Genomic DNA, 22,114 nt, shown 5'->3' on the forward strand with positions numbered 1-22,114 from the left:
TGAGAAAGCCTTTTCTAAGTGCCACTTTGCACTACTATGTCACTTCAGATTTAATGTTAAAAGATTGAAAAAAATCAGCTGTCAAATTAATAATCAATTAATAGTTAATAAAAAATAACAAAAAGATTATGAGTTTAACTAGTAACTCAGGTTCACTGTTTGCAAATGGTGAAAAATAATATAAAATGCATTTGTGATTGAAATTTTTTTGGGTGTTGAGGGGAGAATGCTCAGTGAGTTGTTTTAACTGATACTTTGGTATGTTGTTTAATGCCTCTGCACTGACTACCGATTTTCCTTTTTGGTCTTTTATTCTTTTTTGGTCTTTTATTCTTTTTTGTTCTTTTATTAAGCTCGTTCTTCCATATAACTACTTTTATTTTAAACTAGGTTTACACGACAAGCCGTAGTGTTTCAGTTTTTTCTTCCTGTCAGTTTCGGAAAAACGCTTAAAGAACAAGTGTTGTAGATCAAAACGATGTAAACGAATAAGTTGTGTGGAATCTCTGAGAAGCCTGGGGTTGTTACCCAGCTTAAAAATTTGGATTAAATATGGATAATTTTTTTTTATGACCAGGTAGCTACAGTTTGAGCCTATTATTTTGGGAAACTTTTAAAAATATTACTCTATGTTTTTGTGTTAATATCCACATATCTGCTAGAGCTAGCTATGTGTTTATTTTTGTGTTGAACTTCATTTACTTGAAGGAACCGCTTGAATGCAATGCGTTTCTTTTCATTTCTTGGGGTGCCCGTTCCTTTTTTCTGTTGAACTTCATTTTCTTGGTGGTGCGGCTTAAATGTAACGTGCTTCTTGAAAAAAATCAACATCTTTTGATTTTGTTATGTAAATAAAATGCAATTAAGCTAATGAGCAGGGAGCTAGTTGGGTTTGAAGTTTTATTCGCTGGTTTAAAGTTTCCTTGCTAAAATCCTGAAATACAGGAAACAGAGAAAGAAGCAGACTGCAAGATGAAATTCTTATGGACATCAAAAGTAATAGCGCAGAATGCAGAACATTGAATAAAGCGTCTACACTATCACAATAATTGTAACACACCAAAATACAGAAAACTTTACCAGAAAAAAAGATAAACTGTCATGGTGGTTGCCATCAATGAAATATACATATTGTTACACAATCTTCTGTCAAACGATGTATCTTTATAACTTTGTGCATTCGATTTCATAACAATCTTCTATCAAAAAAATGTATTTTTATATTTTTATGTGCTTTGTTTTTCAAACCGGGTTTTGTACAAATCCTAGCTCTGTTATTCAATTTGTTCTTGAAACATACAGTCGACAATCATACGGCTAAATCTTTATTAAATGAAAAAGACATGGAATGTTCTCGTGCTGTTACGGTTTCTCCGTTTTGTATTAATATTTCATTTTTACGTGGGATCCAAACGTTTATTCTCGTTCTCTCATCGTGTAATATTCTTTCCATTAAAGTGATATTCAGAGTTAAGACTAGTGAAATCTTGTTCGATCTATGAATAATGTAAACTACATAAATTAAATCTTGTTCGATCTATGAATAATGTAAATTAAGTAAATTAAAAATCTCTTAGAAAGGTGACATATTTTCATTTTAATGTATTTTGGAATTAAGGAATATCTAATTTCACTCATGTAAGTTATTTCCATTTAAATAATATTAATTTTTTTTCCATTCTTGCATGAGAGTTTTTTATATTTATAATATTTTTATTTTTTTCATTTAATCCCTTATTGCGCTGCAATTTTCTTTTTTAATTTGATTTAACTTTTTTTATACTATTTTTGTTTTGAAAAATGAGTCTTACATGTATATTCAATGGTTTGATCAAAGGTTGAGCATTATTGTTCTGTCTATATGTTATGTTTTGCGAGAATTTAAAAGTGATGAAAACGAAGACTGGGTGATCTTCACTTTCAGTATTTTTCTACAGGTTCGATCTTGGGCCTGTGGGTTATGGGCCCACGAAGCCATTCTGAGACTTCTGACAGTCTTCTCAACATGACTGCGCAGCATCTCCTACTGATCCAACCACAAGCTCTTGAGTAAAATCTTTAGTAAAGTGACACCAGCTGGCTGAGAAAAAACAGACCCACTGTCTTCCCCACAAGTTCCGCTACTGGTACCTTTCTTCCTCCATGGCCAAGGACAAAATCTCGTTCATCAGACACCAGAAGAGATTCTACAGTCTGCACATCTTCGGCCCTCAACTCATTCTTCATCGAACAGCATTGGAAACTCATACTCTGAGCCACGAATTGCACTTCCCTAACGGGCTCATCTCTTCTCCTCGAAAACTGATTGCAAAACCTCCGTCAAGTTCTTCAAAATCGAGCATCCATCTTTGGAGCCCTTGGATCATACGGCAGCCGTCTGTCGAAATCAACTAATGCAATTTCTGTGATTGGCGGAATGATTCTACCCACGCCTCTTCTCAGTCCGACGCCAATGTTAGTTTGGTGCCATAAAACGAAAAGTCTCTAGTCGGTTCCCACATATCTGGAATCAGAATTAACGAAAAACTTGAACGCCATTTTCTTACGCTGGTTAGTCGTTGACAGAGAGCTATAATTGTGATGGGGACGAGTTGGGGAAGCCTCGGCTCCTGCCCCGTCCTCGTCCTCTGCAGCCACTCCACCTTCTTCCACGCACACCTCTTCTCTCTTTTTTTCTTCTTCACGAACTTTACTCAACAGTCCTTCCTTTCTGGAACCGAGTCCGCGTTCCTTTCTTGATCCGCGCACCTTGAATGTCAGGCTAAGAATAGCAGACTGGCGAGAACAACCTCAACACACACACTCCCATTCATAGTCCGCCTCATCAAAAATAAAATCAAAACCATGCTCATCGACGTGCCTATCCTGTGCCATTAATATTTTCATTTTCAACTGAAAAGAAAACCAGAAAACAGACAAAGACACAATTTCACACAAAGGCGTTTCCATTAATTACAAATTCAGTTTACAGTTTTAAGGCATTTCAGCCTTAATCCAGATTTCTCTGGAAATTACATTTTGCCCTCTCTCACACCCACAGGGTTTTTCCTCTCCTTCTTTCTGCCCTTTTTCCATGAATCCTTCCTTTCTTGTTATACACACATTTAGGTACATTCAGTTTTAACTGAATTTTAACTAAAATTAGTTTATTAACCGAATCTTGTTCAAGATTGGCCTGGCTGTCCATGTGGTTGTCCACTTGTCCTCTTCTTCTAATTTTCTTTCATTGAGGTGTCCAGATGCTCCTGCATCGGACTCCCGAGGTACAAAAATTATGACCTGAGGTACAAAATTATGACCTCCTGGTCATATGCTCCCGAGGTACAAAATTATGACCCCCTGGTCATATGCATTTGCTTGTCATTAGCAAGTCTACCCACTGTTTCACTTCTTCAGTGGAACTGCTACCTTCTATGAGCTGCAACCAAACCTATGCCATAGCAAGTCCCCCCTGCTACCAGATGCCCTACCAAGCTTCTCTCCTGAGCTTAGTCCTCTCAGCATCTCCGCGGTTCTCTCCTCTCGAACCAATTGAGCACTCCTGCTCCAGGTTTGTTGCAATCTTCTCACCTTCACAAGCTTACAAATCTTTCCCGCTCTGATACCACTTGATGAAAACGAAGACTAGGTGATCTTCACTTTCAGTATTTTTCTACAGTTCGATCTTGGGCCTGTGGGTTATGGGCCCACGAAGCCATTCTGAGACTTCTGACAGTCTTCTCAACATGACTGCGCGGCATCTCCTACTGATCCAACCACAAGCTCTTGAGTAAAATCTTTAGTAAAGTGACACCAGCTGGCTGAGAAAAAACAGACCCACTGTCTTCCCCACAAGTTCCGCTACTGGTACCTTTCTTCCTCCATGGCCAAGGACAAAATCTCGATCATCAGACACCAGAAGAGATTCTACAGTCTGCACATCTTCGGCCCTCAACTCATTCTTCATCGAACAGCATTGGAAACTCATACTCTGAGCCACGAATTGCACTTCCCTAACGGGCTCATCTTCTCCTCGAAAACTGATTGCAAAACCTCCGTCAAGTTCTTCAAAATCGAGCATCCATCTTTGGAGCCCTTGGATCATACGGCAGCCGTCTGTCGAAATCAACTAATGCAATTTCTGTGATTGGCGGAATGATTCTACCCACGCCTCTTCTCAGTCCGACGACAATGTTAGTTTGGTGCCATAAAACGAAAAGTCTCTAGTCGGTTCCCACATATCTGGAATCAGAATTAACGGAAAACTTGAACGCCATTTTCTTACGCTGGTTAGTCGTTGACAGAGAGCTATAATTGTGATGGGGACGAGTTGGGGAAGCCTCGGCTCCTGCCCCCGTCCTCATCCTCTGCAGCCACTCCACCTTCTTCCACACACACCTCTTCTCTCTTTTTTTCTTCTTCACGAACTTTACTCAACAGTCCTTCCTTTCTGGAACCGAGTCCGCGTTCCTTTCTTGATCCGTGCACCTTGAATGTCAGGCTAAGAATAGCAGACTGGCGAGAACAACCTCAACACACACACTCGCATTCATAGTCCGCCTCATCAAAAATAAAATCAAAACCACGCTCATCGACGTGCCTATCCTGTGCCATTAATATTTTCATTTTCAACTGAAAAGAAAACCAGAAAACAGACAAAGACACAATTTCACACAAAGGCGTTTCCATTAATTACAAATTCAGTTTACAGTTTTAAGGCATTTCAGCCTTAATCCAGATTTCTCTGGAAATTACATTTTGCCCTCTCTCACACGCACAGGGTTTTTCCTCTCCTTCTTTCTGCTCTTTTTCCATGAATCCTTCATTTCTTGTTATACACACATTTAGGTACATTCAGTTTTAACTGAATTTTAACTAAAATTAGTTTATTAACCGAATCTTGTTCAAGATTGGCCTGGCTGTCCATGTGGTTGTCCACTTGTCCTCTTCTTCTAATTTTCTTTCATTGAGGTGTCCGGATGCTCCTGCATCAAAAAGTGTTTTATGAAGTTTCTTATTTTCTATGTTTGCTAAAAAATTAACTTGTTTAGCTCATAGTTGTACTTTCAACGGGGAATATTTGTATGATAAGATGTATTTCATTTAATATTATGATTATGGATAATAATTTTTTTTTTATATATTTATCCCCAAACTTTTATCCATTTCAAATAGCCAAAACAATGAGAGTGTCAAAAAAAAGTTTTTTAATGCCATGTTAAAAAAAAAAAAGTTTTTTAATCCCATGTACAAAGTTTTTTTATTTATAATTGTTTTCTAAAAGTCCAAAATAAATTTTCCACCATCTATTTAACTTTTTCCCAATGTTATAGTTCTACTTGAACTTTGATAAATATTGATTTAAAGATATTTGTATGAAAATACTTCCTCCAAGTGGTTATTGTCAAATATCAAAGTATTACATATGATCTTATTGGATTTAATTATCATAACCTTTTCTTTGTCAATTTTAATCAACATAAAGAAAAAGAATAGTATAAATTATTAAACATAAAAAAATTAATCATAATCATTAGTCTTTTCACTATCTATAATATATCCATATATTATCCTAATTCTTTAACCTTGTTTAAATATAATTATTTGAACCATGCATTATTTTATTTCAAGTTGTTCAATAGTTTAATCAAGTCTATGCAAGGATTCATAGAAAGATGTGTTCCCTTTATTCCACATAATTTTAATGATGAAAATTTTCACGATATTGAGAGAGTTTAACTATTAGAGAATTAAAATAAATAAGCACGTTGACCATTCCTCTAGAAAAATGCCCATCCTTTTGGAACTACCACTTCTACTCATATCATTGCTTTATTTTTGAGTTAAAATTTGGTGGGGTAACGTTAATAATTGTGAGCATTATAATTATCATTTAGTTCATATATTTAACCGATTTCTATTTTAAGGGTAAGTGGTTGGGAAGAGTGTATGCAGTGGTAATCTTTGTTATTGAGGAATTGAATTAAAATTGAGTATCCCTAAAATCATAGTGATGAGATTTTTAGTCTAAATTATTGAGATATCATAAGAGGCTACTAAGTATAAAAAATGATTCCATTTATTAGGTTGTGCAATTTGATGGAGAAAGAAGACTATTGATTGGAATTGTTGTAGGTATAAAAATGTCTATGAACTTGGGAACTGCACATGTGAAAAAGATTAGATCCAACCATACTAAAAATGTCCTCCTTAATTCACAGCATCATCTTGTAGGTGTTCTCTATGGTAGAGAATAGTGGCAGCAAGGAGCCCTATAGATTGAAGGAGCACCATGCTTCTATTTCTAGTTGGTACATAATTCATAGAAAAATAAGTATTTTTGATTTCTGACCATGCTAAATTATTGTTACTTATGTCATGGTTATATTAGTTTCTAGTTGTTTAGTTTTATTTTCAAGTTTAAGCCTACATATTTAATTTATGGTGTCATGGAAACTAAATGGCCTGATTATATCGTATAAGCATGCATCATGGTACCTATATATGTTAATTAACTAGTGCAGCCATGTAAATTAAATGGATCATTAACACCAATAGGCATCTAAACACTCAAACATTTCACATTTCTTAAGACTAAAAACACTAATTAAAATTAGCTAAATTATAATTTTATTTTATATTATTATTATTAATTATAAAAAAATTAATATATAAGTTAAACATATAGATAAAACATGTAATAATATTCTTAACTATGGAGATTCAACCCCATTTTACATTTACTCTCAATTTACTATATAGACACTTAACATCTAAATAGTTTTTTCTGCAATACTATGTGCCAATATCATGGCTTACTATCCAAAAAAACATAACTCATATTCATATGACACTTGTTCATATATGAAATTTGTCAATTAATTTATTTAGTTAAAAAGGTAAAAGAAAATAATTACTTTTGAGATAAATGACATGTGTTATTACTATTAAAAATACTATTAAGAATATTCTAGAATATTTCATAGAGGTTAAATCCCTACCATCCATTTAATAATTATTGGTAAAATGAAAATTATGGAAGCCTCATTCCGAAAAAAGACACACTTACTTAATTAAATGGCTCATAAGAGAAGAAAAACTCTTACCTCAAGATATGACATTGCAACTCATATTCATATGAAACATGTTCATATAACTTTTTTTAATTAATCAATTTAATTAAAATGGAAAAAAATGCATAATCACTTTTGAAATAAATCATAACCTTTGATATTTGACTACTACTAGGAATTTTCTAGAATATTGTGTGGAGATTAAATATAATGATTAGTAATTAAGTCAAAATATTGAAACCCCTATTCCAAAATATTCATTTATAATAGATACATTCCTATAGATGTAATAAGTATGTATCATTGGTGTAGAAGATTAATAATAAAACAAATAATAAAATTTCATTAAACCAAATCACACTCCAAAAGCTTGAGCATTACAAACAATTACATGGCTATTTATTTAGAGGAGAGAAGTCTCTCGAATATCTTCTAGAGAAACTTCCTACTAGATATTTGGAGGAAGTTGAGAGCTATCCTCTCAACTTTAGGATTCTATCCTAACTTCCCTATCTCCTAATTAATTCTAGAATGACTCACTAATTCTAGAAAATCTTAAATTATTTAATTAAATAATTACATAAAAATTAAACATGAGATGCTCCTGCATCATACTATCGGGGAAGAAAAAAAGATACAATCATATGTTTTTCTTTTGAAGTTCTTCAATGCTGGTACCATATTTTGAAATCTCTATTGTTGTCATCCAAGTAGTGTCTTCAATTGGTTGATTTCTCCATTTAACCAAGTATTGAAAATACTCTTTGTTTTTGGTCCTTTTAGCTACTCTTTTATCGATGATTGATTCAATCTGCTTTGCTGGTACTAAAGGTAGTTGTTTCTCCCACTGAACTTTGTCATGAATAGGTGCATCTGTAGAATCATCCATTGGTTCCTTAAAGGGGTATAGATATGAAACATTAAATATTGGTGAAATACCAAAGTCTTTGGGTAGTTCTATTTCATAAGCATTCGAGGAAAATTTCCTCAAAACTTTGCATGGTCCAATATTTTTCAATTTTAATTTATTATATTCCCCTTAGGAAATATTTCTTTCCAAAGGTGTGCCATAACCAGATCTCCAACATTAAAGTACAACTTTCTTCTTTTGGAATCTATTATTTGTTTATACTTGCTACTTCTTTCTTGTAGTTGATGTTTGACTTTGTCCTGTATTTCCTACATACTGGCTGCAAAGTCTTCACCATATGCACTTTTGGATTGTTGTTTTCCTAGGTTCCTCGACTCGTAAATTCCTCTCAGATGAATTCAATAAACAATTTGAAATGGACTCAATCTAGTGCTTATGTTCGATGAATCATTATATGCAAATTCAGCTTGAGAAAGTATCTAATCCCATTATTTGGGATGTTCACTTACCAAACTCCTCAATATATTTCCAAGGCTTCTATTTACCACCTCAGTCTGACCATCAGTCTGGGGATGATATGCTGAACTAAAACTAAGATTGGTTCCCAATTATTTCCATAGATTTCTACAAAAATGACCCACAAACTTGGTGTCTCTGTCAGAAACAATACTTGTAGGCAATCCATGCAATCTAACTATCTCTTTGAAGAATAAGTTTGCTATGTTATTTTCATCATTTGTGTCTTTACAAGCTATAAAATGTGCTATCTTTGAGAATCTATCAACCACAAAAAATATTGAATCATTTCATTTTTGTGTTTTAGGTAGGCCTAACACAAAATCCATGTTGATGGAGTGCCATCGTCGAGTTGGTATTGGTAAAGGTTGATATAATCCAGTGTTCTGTCTTCTTCCTTTTACATATTGAAATATCCTACATCTTTCCACAATTTTTCTTACATCTGTTGACATGTGAGGCCAATAATAAAATGCTTGTAACTGTGCTACAGTTTTATCTTGCCCAAAATGACCTGCTAAACTTCCACCATGTTTTTCTTTCAACAAATTTTCTCTCATCGAACATCTTGGAATGCATAACTATTTTCCTTTGAATAGAAGTCCCTCGTGAATCACATAATCTAATCATGGAGTTCTATCTCTACTTACAATATTTTCACAAGATGCATAAGCTTCTTTGAAATCTGGATCATCTTTATACATATCTTTCAATTCATCAAATCCCAAAACATTTACTTGAAATTCTTGCAAAATTAAATTGATTCTACTTAATGCATCTGCCACTTTGTTTAATTGCCCACTTTTATGCTTGATGACAAATGTGAAATTTTGTAAGAATTCAATCCATTTAACATGTCTTTGACTCATTTTTGTTTGATTGTTAATATGCTATAAAACATGATTATCTGTGTAGAGGATGAACTCTTTTGTCATAAGATAATGTCTCCAGTTCTTTTAAGTTTGTATGATGGCATATAATTCTTTATCATAAGAAGAATATTTTTTCTTGGCCTCATTAAGTTTTTCACTGAAGTAGGCAAATGGTTTTCCTTCTAGAATTAAGACAACTCCTATTGAAGTTCCACTGGAATCAATCTCAACCTGAAACAACTTATTGAAATTTGGCAGTGATAAAATAAGTTGTTTTGTGATCTTTTTCTTTAATAATTGGAAACGTTTATTAGTTGCTTATGTCCAATTGAATAGTTGATTTTTCACCTTAATAGTTTCTGCAATTGGGGCACATATGCCACTCAAATTTTTAATGAATTTTATGTAGAAGCTTTCCAATCCATGAAAACTTCTTATCTCTGAAATTCTTTTTCGAATTGGCCAATTAATTATGGCCTTCACCTTCTCATGGTCCATCTTTAGGCCTTTCCTTGAGATCACAAGGCCTAAGTAAAATAGTTTTGTCCTCATGAAACTACACTTCTTTAGATTGATTAACAATTTATGTTGTTGTAGCTTCATTAAAACCATATTGAGATGTCTTAGGTGCTCTTATTTTGATTGATTGTAGATTAAGATATCATCAAGGTAAACTATAACAAATTTTCCAATGAATTCTTTTAAAACTTCATTCATTAGCCTCATAAAAGTACTAGGATCATTGGTAAGTCTGAAGGGCACTACCAACCATTCATATAAACCATTATTAGTTTTAAATGTTGTTTTCCATTCATCACCTTCTCTCATTCTGATTTGATGATATCCACTTTTTAAATCTATTTTAGAAAAATATGCAGCACCACTTAGACAATCTACAAGATCATCAATACGGGGTAATCGAAACATGTACCTGATTGTGATATTGTTGATTTCTCGAGAATTTGTGCACATTATCCATCCACCATCCTTCTTTGGAGTTAACATTGTTGGAACAACACACGAGCTTAGACTTTATCTGATGATACCTTTATCCAACAAATCTTGCACTTGATTTTTAACCTCTTCATTCTCTTTTGGAGTCATTCTATGAGTCTCTTTGTTCAGAAGGCTAGCACCTGGAATGAGATCAATATGATGGCTAATACATCTCATGGGAGGCAATTCATCAGGTAAGTCATCCACTACAATATCAATAAATTCATTCAATAGATTTTTTATTTCTTCTAGAAGATCATTCAAATTTGTACTTGTGAGGACTACCTTTGGCTTATCGATCAAGGCAAAATTTATCACCTCATACTTGATTTCTTAAAGAAATTATTTCCCATTAAGTAACATTACCTTGGATTTGTCTTCTTCTGGTGCTTTGTCCTTCTTCAAAGGAAAAAGTACATTCTTTTCACCATCCTTTTCAAAAGTGTAGGTATTACTCCTTCCACTGTGCATTGCTCTCTTATCATATTGTCATGGACTTCCAAGAAAGATATGACATACATCCATAGGAATAACATCATAAATAACTTTATCCTTATAGCATCCTATTTGAAACTTCACTTCACATTGTTCATTAACTAATAACTAATGTCCTTTTTGCAACCATGAAACTTTGTAGGGAGTAGGGTGTTTAGTTTTCTTTAAGTTCAACTTTTCTACCATTTCTGTGGATACTAGATTATCAATACTCCCACTATCAATAATAATTTTGCAACACTTCCCTCATGATTTACAAAGAGTTTTGAACAATGTTTTCCTTTATGTGGGTTCCTTTACTTATTCAATAGACTTTAATAAAGTTCTTTTCATCGTCAAAGATTCACCAATTTCAGGTGCATTTTCATGTGTAGAGGATTGTACACTTTCTGTATCATTTTTTGTTATATGAGTGCTTCCTTAATTAGAAAATATTTCTGGACATTTATTAGCCTTATGACCAACTTTGTTACATACATAACATCTTACCACAAAATATTGACCTCTAACTCCTTGATATGGTCTTTGTCCTCTGAAGTCTCCTCTTGATGATTCTACCTGTTGTGAAATGTTGTCTTCTCCTCTTTGAATGGGAAATATTCCACTTGAATGTCCTCTGCTTGATTGGCCTCGACTTAATGATCCTTTGCTTGATTGTCCTCTGCCTCTTATTGTGCTTCGTCCTCTTCCTCTTTGACCTTGTTTCCTTGCTAGTTTTTCTTCAATTTTAAGGGTTATCTGATAAGCTTCTTCAACAACTTTTAGAGACAAAATATCCAATTCATCTTATATTTAAAATAATAGGCCATTAATATATCTAGCTATTTTTTCATCATCTACTTCCATATGACCAGATCTTATACTTAATCTATAAAACTCCTCTGTATATTCTTTTACAAACATAAATTTCTGCTTTAGATTTTGTATTCTATGAAAAAAATTAACTGATAATCTCGAGGAAGAAATTTACCTTTGAGATTAGCTACCATCCGATCCCAACTAGTGATATTCCCTTTGTTTTTATTTCTCATTCCAACATGCACGCTATCCCACTATAGTGCAACATGTCCCTTCATTCTCGTCACCGCGAACGTAACTTTCTTCTCGTTAGCTACATTTTCATAGTCAAAATATTTATCCATGGTGCCAATCCCATCAATAAATTCTTCAGGATTTAAATTTCCTTCATACATAGTCACGTCCAATATTGGCTTGGTACTTATTCTCGTGATCATCTTGACCAATTTCTCTTCTAGAGTTTCTTCTTCAGTTTCTTCTTCTGAGCTTTCTCTCGCTTCACTGATATCATCTATGTCGACATCTCTTTGACGTTTTGTCTCCAATGCATCCAAATAGGTTCTAATATGTCTTACTTCATCAAGAATAACTTGATTTGTAGTTTGTCTTCCTCAACCAATTCCAGCTCCTCTGGCTCCTCTAGCTCTATGTGACATCTCTTATACAATAATTGATAGCCAATTATATCCAAAGTATCTTAAAAGGACAATTTTCACAACCTTTCAAGCCTTTTAGTCCATTTAAAATTTAATTATGCAAGTCTTCTCAATCAACAGATAACAACTTTATATATAAGAGCTATAATAGTCAATATAGCACTATTGTCAGAAGTCTGAGATAATAACAAAGTTGACAAATGCATAGCAATCAAGCTACCAAGAAAATAAATTGAGTCAAGGCCTCTTTAGCAAAACCATGCCATTCGATTTTAGTTGTAATATGAAGGAATCGACCTCATGAATAATATACTCCATGCCCAAAAATAAATTAGATGCATACCAGTTTTATGCCTTATTGGCAATGTTGTTTAAAATTCAATCCAATCCTTCATAAAGGCTTCACTAGAAATTGCACAAGTACTTTGGATATACCAATGACGCAGATGCAGAGGATGCAGACCAAGATTTTCAGTGATCTCTGTTGCATTTATAGTGTCTAGAAAACAACATCATGTAGTTCATCCTTATTCTACATCCGGTGCAATTTATCTCTAGCTTCAAATACCCAGTCTCTATCATTGTTTTCAACTACAAATATTAGACCCTGAGTATTATGGAAGTAATGTCTCCAAAGTGGTTGGATTTGTTGTTACTTCCATGATTTCTTGATCCAACTATTGTAACAACCCTGGTTGACTACAAAAAACGTTCTCACAACTATGTAGAAACCTCAAAATTTTTGTGCAGCCAAAGTTTTCCACACTTCAAATTAACACGCAGAATAAAAGAACACTCAAAACTGGAGCACGAAACAACAAAGAAGGCAGGACTATATACGTTGGATTGTATTAAGGAAACAAAGAACTGTATTACAACACTCCTCTCATACATATACCTCATTCAGTGGCCTCAATCTTCTTCGCTCTCCAAATTTTGTATCGGCACCTCCATCTCTTGCTCTTATTCATATCGATCATCAATTGCACAACTCAAAAAAAAGAAACAAAAACCCAACGATTTCAATTTTTGACCTCGATGGGTACCTTCTAATCCGAGATCTAATACCAAAAATGGTGCAGAGGATTAATAACAAAACAAATAATACAATTTTATTAAACCAAATCACACTCCAAAATCTTGAGCAGTACAAAAAATTACATGGTTATTTATTTAGAGGAGAGAAGTCTCTAACATCTCTTCTAGAGAAACTTCCTCCTAGATATTTGGAGGAAGTTGAGAGTTATCCTCTCAACTTTAGGATTCTATCCTAACTTCCCTATCTCCTAATTAATTCTAGAATGACTCACTAATTCTAGAAAATCCTAAATTCTTTAATTAAATAATTACATAACAATTAAACATGAGATGCTCCTGCATCAATCATGGAGTACATATGTTAATTAGCCAGCACATCCATATGTCGATAGACACCAATATTGTTGCAATGCATGTTGTAATGGGAGGAGGCATTAGCCTAAATATGTTTTCCAAACACTTTCCCACAAGATTCTTTGATATTGGAATAACAAAACACATGGTCAGTGAATTTGGCAAGAGGGTCTTCTTTACTTCTGAAGGAAAGAAACAATATGCTAACTATTTTAATATAGGTTCTTATTTTATAAGTGGTCTTAATTTTTGGTTTAAAAATGCCACATATTTTTACAAGAATAGTGATGGATGATGTGTCGTCTAATGCAATCCATTCAAATCCAAAGCATGAAAATAATCAAATAAAAAACCCACGGGAGCTTTCTCAACACCTCGGATAAAGAAATGCTCTGTGAAAGCAGAACCCTTCAGAAGTATCCAAAGTCTTCAAATTCCTCAACCAAAAGAAAACAATGAAACTGAATATATTGATATGAATTATGCACATTGTCTGGGATCTAAAAAGACCTTCTCAAAATAAAATTCCTCAGATAAAATACTTCAAGATGCCCTCCTTCGTTTAACTATAGTTAAAGAGTACAATCATAGTTAAGGGTTCATATTGAATAACAGTTTAAAGAATTTAATGGATAAATCGAGACTAATCGATACAATGCTTTAAAGGAATTAGTGTCATTTTCATATAGTTTAGGTTTTTAAATTTTTTAATTGGTATGGGCAGTGATAATCCTTCTTCATACCATTTAGGATTTTTTAATTTTTTATCGATATGGGAAGTGAAGATCCTTCTTAGTCACTTGACCATGAACACATGGGCAGTGAATCTGGAGAGAGGGGCCTCTTTACTTCTGCAAAAGGAAAGAAATAGTAGGTTAACTATTTTAATATAGGTTCTTATTTTATAAGTGGTCTTACGTTTTGGTTAAAATATGCCACATGTTTTTATAGGAATAATGATGGATGTTGATGTGACTAGTATGATCCATTCAAATCCAAAGCATAGAAATAATCGAAAAGAAAACCCACTAGACCTTTATGAACACCTCAGATAAAGAAATACTCTATGAAAGTAGAACCCTTCAGAAGTATCCAGAGTCTTCGAATTCCTCAACCAAAAGAAAATGATGAAAATAAATATGTTGATATGAATTTTGTACATTGTTTGGGATTTCAAGAGACCTACTCACAACATGGATCTTTTAAACTCAAGGATGTTGAACAACAATGGTCTACATATGCTATGTTCCTCATACAAATTCCTATGTGCATTGAGATACGTACATGAAACTTATGGCCATATTCATTAAATTGTTTTGGAATGTAGTTTCTCAAGCTTAGAATTTTTGTGTTAACATATTAAAATTGCTTCCATGGATTTGATTTATAAGTCTATGATTTGTATTTTCATCTTATTTTGAAAAAAAATGTGAAACCAAGCTTTGAGATCCCTTATTCATGTACTATAAAAGTTCCATTTTTGTGAGGTTTTAAGATGCATTCCATGAAATTACAGATCTCGTGAAATTTGATCCTAGATGCTCAAACTAGATTGTTATATTAGAAAAAAAATCTATGTTTTTGTTTTTGGGAATAGTGGTCTCTGACCATGTCAATGGAATTTGAGATATTGAAAGTCATTTCAGAAATTTTTTAGTGCCTTTATTTAGGGGAATTAATTTTCACTTTTATTATCAAACTCTATCATATGTAATAAGTTGGATTAGAACGAATTTAATTTTCTAATGCAACCTCTACTCTTAATCAAGGATGGAAAATGAAATGTTGTAAAACACTCAAATTCCAAGTGTAGGATGACATGGTGCAAATTACAATATTGTTGGCCCATATGCATTATGGTTTCAATTTATTCATTTTTTGTATTTTTCCCTTTTGTTTTTTATTTAACTTATACAATAGATAAACTGAGTTCCTAATCTTTTGTATGCTTTCACAATGTTTCAAATTGTTGAATTGGTTTTGAGTATCAACCACATTCATGATGTTTGCTCTAGATGTTGGAGTGATTTTTGCTCGAGATGTTACAGTTGCCACTTTCATTCTTAATGCTACTCTTTCCTATGCTACTGCCTTACGACGTTTCCTTTACAACATTTGGTGCAATTGCTAGTTATACTATGTAATATGAAATTGAGATTTATAATTTGTCCATTCCACATACAAAACAAATATATGTAAAATAAAAAATTCAATAATGTGAAAATTTTCCAAATTATAAATGCATATCATATACTTAGTAGGTACTTCTTCAACATAAGAGTGAGGATTGTTTACTTATTCTATCAAATTAAAAATGGAGCAAATGCTTACTCACTCATTATTAAATAAAAGTAAAGTATACTATCAAAATTATTAACAATGTTAACATTCAAGTCATGGAAAAATTATCACATCAATTAAATAACTAACTTTCATTTAAACTATAAATTTCTATTTAAAAAATACATTAAAATTATTTATTTTTTGAATACAATTATTTTTTAAGTTATTTATAAAAAGTTTCAAGTTAATAAAATTGACTTTTAATTAGCATTATTTTAAAAAGTTTCACATTTAAATCTTTATATTAATAAAAACTTGATAACCTTACTTTTTACAATTATATTACATATTTAAGTACTAACAAATAAGAAATATGCTTCACTATTTTGAATGCATAACTAGATACAATGACTTGAAAGTTTAATTGGACACTTGAATTGTGTAAACGACACCACATAAATTTGCAATTCCAGCAAATTTTGCTAGACAAAATTTAAATTTAAATATAAAACTGAAGTTAATGGCTCTAGGAAAATGACTCCAAATTAATTTAAATTTTTTAAAAGGAGATGGCTAAAATTCTAAAACAAACACCCTTCTTTATGTTGAGTGTAGAATATCCTTGAATCTATGCTCTTTATTTAATATCATTATCAACACACATTGACTTATTCATTTCCTCTATGCAATTACACTTTTTGTGCACTAGTGCCCACAAAGACCTATGGTAATGTTTCTCCTTGTTATCTTACACTTTTAGCTTGGATATAATATGTATATAAGATTTTGACATAGTGGTATTATTGGAAAAAATTATTTATCCAGGTGCTTTGAGCAACATAGGTATCCACACAAGTGTGAGACTAATATTGCAAGCTTTAACAAATTTCCTCCCCTCCATCCTCCACCCTTTAGGTTGTTATCTTTCCTTTCCTGCAATATTTTTACAGTAACATCATAGGCACGAGCAACATAGGTATCCACACAAATGTGAGACTATATTGCAAGCTTGAACACATTTCCTCCCCTACATCCTCCACCCTTTAGGTTGTTATCTTTCCTTTGCTCCAATATTTTTGCATTAACATCATAGGCATGTTCAATTCCTTCAACGTTTCTTTGCACCTTTAGGGGTAATTTCTAATTATAATTACAGTTAATTAATTGTATTTCTTAAACATGCAGTGTCATATATAGTTACATTAATTAATTAACAACATGACAATAAGAATAAATGGTATGAAAAAAAGATGGTGAAATATTTGTTTTCCAGAAGAAAAAAAAAAAGAAAAAGAAAAAGAGAAGAAGAAGAAAAAAGAAAGAAGAATAAAAATGAAAAAAATTGTGATTCCAAGAGGTATCCAATATCAATGGATAGACAATCATTTAGTTTAAAAATTATGGATAAACAATAATTTATTGTAAAGATGACATTTAGGGCCCATAGGTTATAATTAGCCATTTTCAGGGCTAAGGATAAGAAACAATATAGATATTTCTTGGAATGGGGTTTTATCAAAATTGAGATTAGTATGGACAAATTCAGATTAAGGAAAAAACTGAGATATATATACTTTTTGGAATTGGGTTTTATCGAAATTGAGATTAGTGTGGACAAATTCACATTAAGGAAAAATTAATTTAGATTAGTATGGACAAATTCAGATTAAGGAAAAATTTGAAGAGTACATGAACATATATGTTTTGTATTATAATATTATACATGCATATATATAAATTATTTAACATAATGTTTTTTGGCTTTATATAATTTTGATTTAATTATCAATAATTATTAGGTGGATGGTAAAAATTTAATGGATAATATTTTAGAATATTCATAGGAGTATATACATATCAAATGTTGAGGTTTCTCTACAAAGAAGTTATGTTTTTCTTTCTCTTCTAATTAAATTAATTAATTAAAAAAAGATGTCATATGAACAAGTGCCATATAAAGTGAGCTATGGTTTCTAAGGCATCTGATATTGATAAGCCAAGATATTGACTCATGTTATTGTAACAAAGCCTATTTGCAAAACAAGTCTTTCAAGGTTGGATGTTATGTTTTTAGAAAAATTACACATTGATATACAAAGTGGAAAAATTAATTGCCTACTAAGGGATAAGGACATGTATAATATTTTGGTGGAGAGTAACCACTACTAAGTTTGCACAATTACACTTTTACTCCTACATGTTAAAGCATTGAGGAAAACATAAATAATGGTAGGAAGTAACTTTTGGTAGGTATATTTATTTCCATCTATTTCCTATTAAATTTTTATGCAAATATTTTCTTAAATTATGGTAGTTATTTACCTGAGTATGAGCTATTTTCAAGGCTTTTAATTTTATGTAAACTTAATAATGAAGAATCATTGCACAAATATTTAAAAATCATTGTAGAAGAAGGATGATATGGGATCACCATGATGACAAGATGAGAAGGTAAAAATAAATATGAGAAAGTGTAATATGGTTAACCTAGCCTTAGGAGGAGCAAGTTACGATTATTTTGATCAATAGTGCCAGCCACCTCCATGCCACAATTTGACAGAAGATGTGTCTACCCTATTGTTTTACATTATTGGATAAAAAGGTTGTAAAACAAAATTTAATCTCCTTCTGGGCACTAAAACAATTTAGAAAAAATATATTTAGGATAAAATTTTTCCCTTTCTCTATTGTAGTTTTTTCTATTGTATCTTACTTGTGGTTTTTACTAATTTATGTTTTTTTTTATTCCAAAACATTTTTGTTGATCATGATTTTTTAATTGGATGGTTATTGTCCTTAAATCCAATTTCCCCATTTAGTTCAGGAATGTGTATCTCCCAAGGTTTCTTAGATTGACTTCATGGTTACGCAGCTTGAGCTTTCATGCAAAATAAATTGATTTCATGTTATATTATTAGTTGCATTGGTAGTTATTTATTTCAAAAGAAAACATTGTTTCAACTAGGGATTTCAATTTGATCTTGTATTATTCTATAAATATTACATTGGGTTTAAATAGAAAGATTACATTTTAATATGCATAGTGTAAGCATAAGGATTCAAAACCATTGTAATCATATTGTAACAATATTTTCTATCGTGTCAATTGATTTGGAATGGAATATATTGGGATGGACAATTTTTTTGTAAATAGCCACGATATCAAATCATTTGGAACCTAATATTTAATAGTTGTGTTTAATTTTTGTTTAAAAAGTTAATAAATATATTTTTAAATCTATCAGAGATGTCATAGACATAGTAGTTGAAAAAGTGTGGGTACCAATTAGCTTGGGACAACAATTCTTTTTGCATAGATATTAAAAGACAAGAAAATAAAAAGTATTCTCCTTCTAATAAAAGTTATCTTCATATTGTCCATATGAGCACGTTACGATATATGCATACAAGGAAATATGAAACCCTAAATTCTTCTAGCTTCTACCAAGCTAACTAAAACATCTATTCAACAACCTAAGTGATTATCAAAATTATTTTATAGAGCATGATAGAATTATAGGACCTATATAATTGTTGCAATAGTATAGACCTTTTGAAGTTGCAAACACCATAAGACTGTAATTCACAAAATACCTAGATCTTTGTAGAAAGCAAAATTGTGGTAAAATGTTGTTTGTTGCTAAAACCATCAAATAGATTACATAACCAAAACAACCCTAAACCATATATGAAGGAAGACAAAATATGAAAACTTTTTGTGATACAAAGAAAGATAGAAAAATTAAAAGAACACAACAAACACTATAAAACAATATGTACATATATTTCATAATGAATGAAATAAACCAAGATGTCTATAAGACTTTTTTAGAAGAAAAATAAAATACTCATAATGACATACTCATAGCAATACTTACTATCAATGAAAAATATGATGCTTTGTAGTGATAATGACATTAATTTCAATTTAATAGTAAGAAATAGCGGGAAAAAACCAAAAGCAAAATCTGCATGCAAAAAGGTAGGGCAACCATTTAGATTCTAAAGTTGTAAGGAAAGGGTTGTTGGATATAACTATCCATGTAGTATATTTGTTGAATTTATTTGTTAAGGGGAAGCTTGTTTGTTTATCATGTTGTTTTAAATATATGAACAAAATATTATTATATTTTATATCCTTAAAAACATTATATAAAATAAACAAAATTATTTATGTTCAAACATCAAAATCCTTCATCCTTTAATTACCTACTAAGGGATAAGGACTTGCATCATTTTTTGGTGGGTAGTAATCACTTATAGCTTTGCACATTTACATGTTTACTTGTACATGTTAAAGTGTCGAAGAAAACATAAATAATGGTATACAGTAATTTGCAGTAGTGCAAATACTTAATTAAATTATTGTGAATAGTAATTAATGATAATGATTATAAGATATGTTCAAAGATTTTAATTTTAATTGGTTTTTCTATAAAAATTAACAATAAAAAATCATTACACAAATATTTGAAAATTATAATACAAATATTGCAATTACATACAAAAAAAAAATTATAAAAAAACAATCTAAACCAATTATCCATATAACAACTAAGTATCCAAATATTTAGATAACAACTATAAAATAAGTATCCACATATTTGGTCTAAATAGATGACGGAACAGAGTTGTTACTAATAATGGAGTTTCGTTAAGGCTGACTAGTAATTACTAACAACAAAGTTTGGTTAAGGCAATCAATTCCATGTTGATCATGTTTTCTTAACTCAAAAAATTTAATGTACATACCCTGGCACAAAAGAATCTAGAATAGTGTTACTTTGACCAATAATTAGGTTCAAAACCAAGGTGAAATTTTATGGTTCTTTTTATAGTCACTTTGTTTATTTAAATATGGTTATACATCAATATAAATTAATGTACATACCCCGACACAAAAGAATCTAGATAAATTTTTAAATGTATGAGATTTGCATGAGTATTTGTTTATCCTTAAAATTAATATAAAAGAACTTATAATATATCAATGATTACAATAAATGAATTTATGGCAATATTATAGATTTTATGGGTAGTAATGGATGCTTATTGTTTAATATAAATTATTTATTTGAAAATATTTTAAAAATAATTAATTATGTTTTTTTTATCAAAATGTTGTTAATGTAATCTGTTTTTTTAATAGCATTTAAAGACTAACCAGAATCTATTAAATGTGGCTTGTATTTAGAATCATTTTTACACTTATTTAGGATATCTGAAAAGATCAGATTTTTATTAAAATTAAAGTAACATTTTTAACTCAATTTGACGTTTTCTTCTAAATTGATTTTCTTACGTATGTGTTCGGAAAAAAATTACATGTCTTTAATATATTTTTGGTTTATTTTTATTGGAATTAAAGTAACATTTTTAACTCAATTTGACGTTTTCTTCTAAATTGATTTTCTTACGTATGTGTTCGGAAAAAAATTACATGTCTTTAATATATTTTTGGTTTATTGTTTGAACATATTAAATTGATTGAGTTGATTAATATCATTAGTTTATTGTTCAATATATTTGAGATTACAATTTAGCATAGATGAGTGAGGAAACATATCAAGTATGGTTGTATCAACCTTGTATTCAAATCTCACTCATTTCATGTAACAAATTTCCTCATATCAAGTATGGTTGTATCAACCCTGTATTCAAATCTCACTCATTTCAAGTAACAAATTCAACCTATTTAGAATTGCACTAGTTCACCATATGATAGGGATTAAAAAAATAATAGAAAAGTAAGCATAAATAATTACTTATAAGATAATTATTTATAAGATATCTATTCCTTAGAACAAATTTTATTAAATAATTTTTATAAATATGAACTTATGAAAGAGGCTCATAGTATTTAATAAATATGAACTTATGAAAGAGGCTCATATTGTCAATAAATTTTTGAAAAGCCTAAAATATTCTTATTCTTTTTATCCCTTTGAACATGGGTCAAGGCCCACACAACTCATGACAATGACGCTATTATAAAACTTCAAAGAAATATACAATATGTTATACATGTAATACTCACAAATATTGAAGTAACTAACTAATAAGTTTACTATATTTTAATAAAGCTGGTCAAGCATTCCAAAATAATAAAATGTTTTTTGTGCTTAATGTGTATATTTATATTACACTAGTTCTAAATTATTCAAATAACATATCTACAATTCA

The sequence above is a fragment of the Pinus tabuliformis genome, chromosome 5_1 (genome assembly GCF_031772625.1).
Source record: "Pinus tabuliformis cultivar Carrire ecotype Pingquan chromosome 5_1, CPIR1, whole genome shotgun sequence".
NCBI lineage: Eukaryota > Viridiplantae > Streptophyta > Pinopsida > Pinales > Pinaceae > Pinus > Pinus tabuliformis.